This window comes from Triticum aestivum, chromosome 3A (assembly GCF_018294505.1).
Source record: "Triticum aestivum cultivar Chinese Spring chromosome 3A, IWGSC CS RefSeq v2.1, whole genome shotgun sequence".
NCBI lineage: Eukaryota > Viridiplantae > Streptophyta > Magnoliopsida > Poales > Poaceae > Triticum > Triticum aestivum.
In genome coordinates, this window is record NC_057800.1 from 656,149,927 (window position 1) to 656,158,733 (window position 8,807).

The 8,807-nt window shown below is 44.1% G+C and overlaps 1 pseudogene; it reads right to left on the reverse strand.

Moving 5' to 3' along the window:
* LOC123057100 (peroxidase 54-like) overlaps positions 1 to 8,433 on the reverse strand; it is a 33,945-nt pseudogene extending 25,512 nt beyond the window's left edge.
* Between the last annotated feature and the right edge of the window lie 374 nt (positions 8,434 to 8,807).

The following is an 8,807-nucleotide window of genomic DNA, read 5'->3' on the forward strand; positions in this document are numbered from 1 at the left end:
TACTGCTAGAGGAAGAATCTTTCTTGTTACTAGACTTGACTTGAGGCATGTAAGTGGATAAGAGTAAACGCTTGGCAATGTAAGAAGAACTTTTCTTGCGGAGATCATCATTGATTGCCTTTTAAGAACTCATGCTCTTGCTCAAGATTGAGCTTCTCAAAGCGTAATTTCTCATGAGCTCTTAAAAGTTCTCGATGATCTTCGAAGATGGTTTCATGAGCTAACTTAAGAGTGTTTAGTTCTTTAGTTAGGGCCTCAATCTTCTCCTTATCATTGTCATTCGTTTTATCTTGATTAGCATGTTTAATTGACATTTCATCATAGTATTCATCACTAGAGTTGTCAATAAGCAAATCATCACCTAACAACTCATCTTCATCACTATTGAAATCAACATACTCGGGGTGTGTTACCTTAGGACCTTTGGCCATGAAGCATCTTCCAATTCCTTCATTTGGTGAGTCAAATATGTCGTAGGAGTTGGTTGACACAAGTGCTAGACCGGCAACACCTTCATCTTGAGTATCTTCGGAGTCGGAGTGATAACTTCTTTCGGAGTGGCTGTCGGAGTCGGAGCCGGATACCCATTCACCAACATGAGCTTGATGTCTTCGTCTTGTATAGCTCCTTGATGATTTTTCCTTCCTTTCCGAATCCTTGCTTCTCCATGAGTATCTTCGTTCATAACGATCATCTCTACTCCTTCTCTCTCTTGGTGGTGATCCTTTGCTTCTTCTTTTTGGAGAATCTTCTCTTCTCTTGTAGGGAGCCGTACACTCATTGGAATAGTGTCCGGGTCTTCCACAATTGTAGCAGTTTCGCTCTCGACTAGAAGATCTTTTGTCATTGTAGGACCTTGACTTGAAGCTTCTATCTTTGCTTCTACTCTTGTAGAACTTGTTGAAGTTCTTCACCATTAAGCTCAATTCTTCATTGAAGTCTTGTTTCTCACTTGATGATGTAGGGGCTTCACATGAGGCTTTATAGGCACCACTTGATTTGTTGTGAAGTTCCTCTTTATCCTTAAGTGACATCTCATGAGCAACAATTCTTCCAATCACCTCCGTTGGCTTGAGATCTTTGTAATTGGGCATCATTTGGATCAATGTGCACACGGTATCATATTTTCCATCCAAGGCTCTTAGAATCTTCTTGATGATGAATCTATCGGTCATCTCTTCACTTCCTAAGCCGGCAATCTCATTTGTGATGAGAGCAAGCCTAGAGTACATTTCAGCGACACCTTCACCATCCTTCATCTTGAACTTGTCAAGTTGGCTTTGAAGCACATCCAACTTGGATTCCTTGACGGAGTCGGTACCTTCGTGCATATCAATCAAAGTGTCCCAAATTTCCTTTGCATTCTCAAGACGGCTGATTTTGTTGAATTCTTCGGGGCACAATCCATTGAAGAGAATATCACAAGCTTGAGCATTGTATTGCAACATCTTCAACTCATCCGCGGTAGCTTCACGGTTTGGTTCTCTCCCATCAAAGAAGTCACCTTGCAAACCAACACACACAATAGCCCAAACGGCGGGGTTATGTCCAAGAATATGCATTTTCATTTTATGCTTCCAACTAGCAAAATTAGTACCATCAAAGTAAGGACCTCTACGGTGATAATTTCCCTCGCTAGACGCCATACTCTCCTAGGTTGTGAAACCAAGGCTATGACCACCAAAAGCTATGGAGATCAAAGCAAATGGAGACCAAAGCTCTGATACCACTTGTAGGATCGAAAGTATGTCTAGAGGGGGGTGATTAGACTACTTGACCAAATAAAAACTTAACCTTTTCCCAATTTTAGTTCTTGGCAGATTTTAGCTAATTTAGGACAAGTCAAGCAATCATCACATGATTCAAGCAAGCATGCAAAGAGTATATAGGCAGCGGAAAGTAAAGCATGCAACTTGCAAGAATGTAAAGGGAAGGGTTTGGAGAATTCAAACGCAATTGGAGACACGGATGTTTTTCCCGTGGTTCGGATAGGTGGTGCTATCCTACATCCACGTTGATGGAGACTTCAACCCACGAAGGGTAACGGTTGCGCGAGTCCACACAGGGCTCCACCCAAGGGTAACGGTTGCGCGAGTCCACACAGGGCTCCACCCACGAAGGGTCCACGAAGAAGCAACCACCCACAAAGGGTCCACGAAGAAGCAACCTTGTCTATCCCACCATGGCCATCGCCCACACAGGACTTGCCTCACTAGCGGTAGATCTTCACGAAGTAGGCGATCTCCTTGCCCTTACAAACTCCTTGGTTCAACTCCACAATCTTGTCGGAGGCTCCCAAGTGACACCTAGCCAATCTAGGAGACACCACTCTCCAAGAAGTAACAAATGGTGTGTAGGTAATGAACTCCTTGCTCTTGTGCTTCAAATGATAGTCTCCCCAACACTCAACTCTCTCTCATAGGATTTGGATTTAGTGGAAAGAAGATTTGAGTGGAAAGCAACTTGGGAAGGCTAGAGATCAAGATTCATATGGTAGGAATGGAATATCTTGGTCTCAACACATGAGTAGGTGGTTCTCTCTCAGAACATATGAGTTGGAATGGTGTGTGTGTTCTGATGGCTCTCTCCATGAATGAAGAGGAGGTGGAGGGGTATATATAGCCTCCACACAAAATCCAACCGTTACACACAGTTTTCCAATCTCGGTGGGACCGAATCAAAAACTCGGTCGGACCGAAAATGTAAACCTAGTGACCGTTAGAGATTTTCGGTGGGACTGACATGCAACTCGGTAGGACCGATATGGTTAGGGTTTGGGCATAACGTAATCTCGGTGAGACCGATTACACAAACTCGGTGAGACCGAATTTGGTAATTAGCTAACCAGAGAGTTGGTCAGGCAAACTCGGTGGGACCGATTTGCTCTTTCGGTGAGACCGAGTGGAACTCGGTGAGACCGAAAAGTTACAAAGGGGAAACACTGAGTTTACATTGCAATCTCGGTGGGACCGATTCGCTCTTTCGGTGAGACCGAAAAGTTACGAAAGGGAAACAGAGAGTTTGCAATCCCATCTCGGTGAGACCGAGATCCTTATCGGTAGAACCGAATTGCTAGGGTTCGGCAGTGGCTAATGACAAGTGAAACTCGGTGGCGCCGGATAGGAAGAATCGGTAGGACCGAGTTTGGCTTAGGGTTTAGGTCATATGTGGATATGGGAAAGTAGTTGAGGGTTTTGGAGCATATCACTAAGCACATGAAGCAAGAGGCTCATTAAGCAACACCTCATCCCTCCTTGATAGTATTGGCTTTTCCTATGGACTCAATGTGATCTTGGATCACTAAAATATAAAATGAAGAGTCTTGAGCTTTTGAGCTTGAGCCAATCCTTCATCCTTAGCATTTTGAGGGTTCCAGTTTCACTTCCATGCCATGCCAATCATTGAGCTTTCCTGAAATAATCATCTTGGAATAGCATTAGCTCAATGAGCTATATGTTGTTATGAATTACCAAAACCACCTAGGGATAGTTGCACTTTCAATCTTTCTTGAACTTGACGCCCTCGATGCCTATGACATGCTTCTTCTTCGCAAGGGTGTGGAGGTTCCTCATGCCAGCATGCCCAAGCCTCCGATGCCAAAGCCAACATTCTGAAGCTTTTGCAAGAAGACATACTGCAAGTTGTGGCCCTGCTGAGAAATCTACCACGTACAGATCATCTTTTCGATACCCTTCAAACACTAGAGACTTGTCAGATTCCATTAGTACTAGGCAAAGATATTTTCCAAACATTACGATCATGTTCAAATCGCAAAGCATTGAGACAGACATTAAGTTGAAGCCAAGGGATTCAACAAGCATGACTTTATCCATGTGTTGATCCTTTGAGATTGCAACTCTACCTAGACCCAATACCTTACTTTTACCAGTGTCAGCAAATGTGATGTGGCTCTTGTCGGATGGACGTAAGGTTGAGTCCATAAGAAGGCTTCTTTTGCCAGTCATGTGATTTGTACACCCACTGTCAATAATCCATTCTGAAGACTTTGAAGACGCTGGTGTCGTACCCTAAAGTGCAGTTAGGGGGATAGGCTTCACAAAGAGAGTTGTGAAGCAAAAAAATTTGACGAACCAGTGGGTTATGAAAACTTAGATCTAGATTAGGACTAATAGGGAGAGTAGCATGCGATTCAGGAACGAAGTACATAATGATGCCATTCGGGCATTTTATCTTGCGCCCTACAAGATTTTTAAGGTCCCCAGCAGTAGCGTCAGAACATTTTGTTTTTCTGCTAGAGACCTTTCCCTACAAAAGAGAGTTAAGCTTTCTTAACCACCCACATCTTCAAGGATGGCTTAGAAGCAATAAGTCTAAGTGCAACATCTGAGAATTTTGGCTTTGAAGCCTTAGCAAACAGTCTTGCAGGTGGACAATAATACTCATAGGAATAAGCAGAATAATTTTTGGTCATATGAAGATGACGGTTCGATGAACCGCTCTCATATTCATATGCCTGAGTATGGTTTCCCTGCAAAACATTTGCGTTAGTGTGACTCAGGTGAGTCCTCTGTTTGTATGAAGCCTTTGGACCATATGAAGCCTTTGGTCTGAGGTTTGTCTTCTTCAAGTGAGGTGTCATGAAGACATTCACAGGAAGATTTTCCAGACACTTTTTCAGTACCCAGATCTTCATCATAGGCGGTCCATTCCTGTAGTTAGTACCAATGTACCTGGCAAACACTTCACCATTCTGATTCTTAAACAGTTTATAGTTTGCATCAAAGGATTCATCAATAATAATGGGGTTAGCACATGTGAAGCCAGATAAATTGGATGGATCTGCTGAAGGTTCCTTTTCGGCAACCCATGTGGTTTTGGGGTACTGCTTAGGTTTCCAGTAAGAGCCATCTGCATTTATTTTCCTTACGAACCCAACACCCTCTTTCCTAGGGTTTCGGTTCAGAATCTGCTTCTTGAGGACATCACATAATGTCTGATGTCCTTTAAGACTTTTGTACATCCCTGTTTCAAGCAATGTCTTCAACCTAGCATTCTCATCAGCAATAGCAGTGGTATCCTCAGCAGAGGGGTTAGTTACCACATCAACAGTTGAAGATATTGCAACAACAGTAGCAGTGGAACATTCAGCAACAGAAGTAGCATTGTCACGCTCAATGCATTTAAGACATGGTGGTTCAAATCCTTCCTGAGCGGAACTGATCTGTTCGGCGCGAAGTGATTCGTTTTCCTTTTGAAGATCTTCATGAGCCGCTCTCAATTTCTCAAGTTCTTGATTCCTTTGAAGATAATCATAGGAAAGCTTTTCATGAGTTGTTGAGAGAGTATCAAGACGATCTTCAAGTTCCTGATACTTAACGTGAAGATTTTTTATGTCTTCAATTAAGGATTTAGATCGAGTCATTTCAGCACCCAACAGATCATCGCTTCTGTCTAACAGTTTTTGAATATGTTCCATAGCTTTCTGTTGTTCAGTTGCAATTTTAGCAAGTGTTTTGTAGCTTGGTTTTGAATCACAGTCAGAGTCATCGTCACTAGATGTTTGATAGCGAGTAGTGCATGTGTTTACCTTGGCACCGTGTGCCATGAAGCAGTAGGTAGGAGTGGAGTCGTTCTTGTCATTTGCATCAGTGTCGGTGATGAAGTCATTGTCTTCAGTGTTGAAGACGGACTTGGCGACGTATGCTGTAGCCAGACTCGCAATGCCAGAATTAGACTCCTCCTCAGATTCCACCTCTGCCTCCTCAGAAGCGGACTCCTCCTTTGAATCCATTTCCTTGCCAACAAACGCACGTGCCTTGCCAGATGAGCTCTTCTTGTGTGATGAAGACTTTGAGGAAGACTTGGAAGAAGACTTTGAGTATTTCTTCTTCTTCTTCTTGTCATCAGAATCATATTCCTTGCTCTTCTTCTTCCTTCTGTTCTCATTGTCCCACTGTGGACACTCAGAGATGAAGTGTCCAGTTTTCTTGCACTTGTGACATGTTTTCTTCTTGTAGTCATGAGCAGAAGCTTCATCATTCCTTGAGCTTGTTCGTGAAGATTTTCTAAAGCCTTTCTTCTTGGTGAATTTTTGGAACTTCTTCACTAGCATTGCAAGTTCCCTTCCAATGTCTTCAGGATCATCAGAACTGCTGTCAGATTCTTCTTCAGATGAGGAAACAGCTTTTGCCTTCAAGGCACGAGTTCGCCCATAGTTTGGACCATAGATATCTCTTTTCTCAGAAAGTTGGAACTCATGTGTGTTGAGCCTCTCAAGTATGTCAGACGGATCGAGTGTCTTGAAATCAGGACGTTCTTGAATCATCAGGGCTAGGATGTCAAACGAACTATCAAGTGATCTCAGCAGCGTCTTGAGGATTTCATGTTCGGTGATCTCAGTGGCGCCGAGGGCTTGAAGTTCATTTGTGATGTCAGTGAGCCGGTCAAATGTGTGCTGGATATTCTCATTGTCATTTCGCTTGAAGTGGTTGAAGAGGTTGCGAAGAACACTGATTCTCTGATCTCTCTGGGTTGAGACGCCTTCATTGACCTTGGAGAGCCAGTCCCAGACCAGCTTGGATGTCTTCAAGGCACTCACACGGCCATACTGTCCTTTTGTCAGATGACCACAGATGATATTTTTGGTAGTAGAGTCCAGTTGAGTGAACTTCTTGACATCAGCAGCAGTGACACCTTCTCCAGCCTTGGGAACGCCGTTCTCGACAACATACCATAGGTTGACGTCAATGGCTTCAAGATGCATGCGCATCTTATTCTTCCAGTAGGGATATTCAGTTCCATCGAAGACGGGGCACGCAGCGGAGACTTTGATTATCCCTGCAGTCGACATAGCTAAAACTCCAGGTGGTTAAACCGAATCACACAGAACAAGGGAGCACCTTGCTCTGATACCAATTGAAAGTGCGTTATATCGACTAGAGGAGGGGTGAATAGGCGATTTTTATGAAAGTCTTCAAAACGTGGGAGTTATGAAGACAAACAGCGAAGATTTTGCCTATTTACTATGCAGCGGGAGTTAGATTACACTAGGCAAGCCATGGTCAAGTATTCAGTAGAGTGAAAGCACAAAGACAAACAGCTGCAGTGTAATAAGGATCAGGTAGGAAGAACTTATGAAGCCAAACAGATCATACATTCACGTTGTGAAGACAAAAGATAGAGCAAGCATGCAATGGCTTCACAATGAGTAGCAGTAAGAATAAGGAAGTGAAGATGAAACCAGTGACTCGTTGAAGACAATGATGTGTTGGACCAGTTCCAGTTGCTGTGACAACTGTATGTCTGGTTGGAGCGGCTAGGTATTTAAACCTTAGGACACACAGTCCCGGACACCCAGTCCTGAACACGCAGCTCAGGACACCAAGTCCTCACCGTATTCTCCTTGAGCTAAGGTCACTTAGTCCTCGCCCAATCACTCTGGTAAGTCTTCAAGGTAGACTCCCAAACCTTCACAGACTTCGTTCACTGGCAATCCACAATGTCTCTTGGATGCTCTGAACGCGACGCCTAACCGTCTGGAGGATTCACAGTCCTCAAGTGTAATAAGTCTTCAGATCACACAGACAAGAAGACTTAAGTGATGCCCAATATTATCTGGCACTGGTTGGTTAGGGCTTTTCTCCTTGCTAGGAATTTTCTCTCAAAGGCTTCGAGGTGGGTTGCTCTCAAATGACAAAAGCCGTGCACTGAAATCTGAGCAGCCAACCGTTTATGGTTGTAGGGGGTGGGCTATTTATAGCCACTTGGCAACCCGACCTGATTTGTCCGAAATGACCTTGGGTCACTAAGGAACTGACACGTGTCTCAACGGTCAGATTTTAAACTCTCATGGCAACTTTACTTGGGCTACAAGCAAAGCTGACTTGTCCGGCTCTGGACAAGATTCACTCTCATTGTCTTCACTCGAAGACATAGGTTTTTAGTTTGGGCATCACTTAAGTCATTCTAACTGGTTCTCCTAGACCCCACTTAACAGTACGGTGGTTCCTATGACTCAACACAAAATAAAAAGAACTACGAAAGATCTAAGTCTTCGAGCTCCATAGGCTTCATAACGTGTCTTCTTTTGTCATAGACTTCAACGTGAATATCTTCATATACCACCTTTGGCTTCAATGTCTTCATACATTTTTAGGGGTCATCTCTGGTAGTAAAACCGAATCAATGAGGGACTTCTACCTATGTTATCCTGCAATTCTCACAAACACATTAGTCCCTCAACTAGGTTTGTCGTCAATACTCCAAAACCAACTAGGGGTGGCACTAGATGCACTTATAGACGCGCCGGACAATGTCGCACACACTCGGGCACGAGTCGTCGTAGAAGGATGAGCCCAACCCGGCACCGTCATCGCCTTAACCGTATGTTCCGTGGCTCAGCGCTAGGACCAGTGTTGCCGTGAGCAAGAGACTATAGCGAGCAGCAAATGGGAAGCAAGAGGAGGCAGCCATCACTAGTAGAAAAAGGGTCAAATGTGAAGCACATTAGTGCCGGTTGGAATTTGAGCCGGCACTAATGTGACCATTAGTGCCGGTTCCAACGGCTAGGCGGGCGGGCATCATTAGTACCAGTTCATGCCACGAACCGGTACTAATGAGGCTGTGTCAGGCTATGGTCAGGCTGGGGCCCCCACGAAGACATTTAGTACCGGTTCATGCCATGAACCGGTACTAGAGTTTCTTAGTAAGCTGATTTTTAGTCCCACCTCACCAAGAGAGAGGCAGTATGAGCGGTTTATAAGCCGTGAGTGCATAGAAAATGACGAAGAGGTGCAATGCTCACCTGCATATTAATTAGTTTCAAGCCTTTCGGAATAGCATAGATT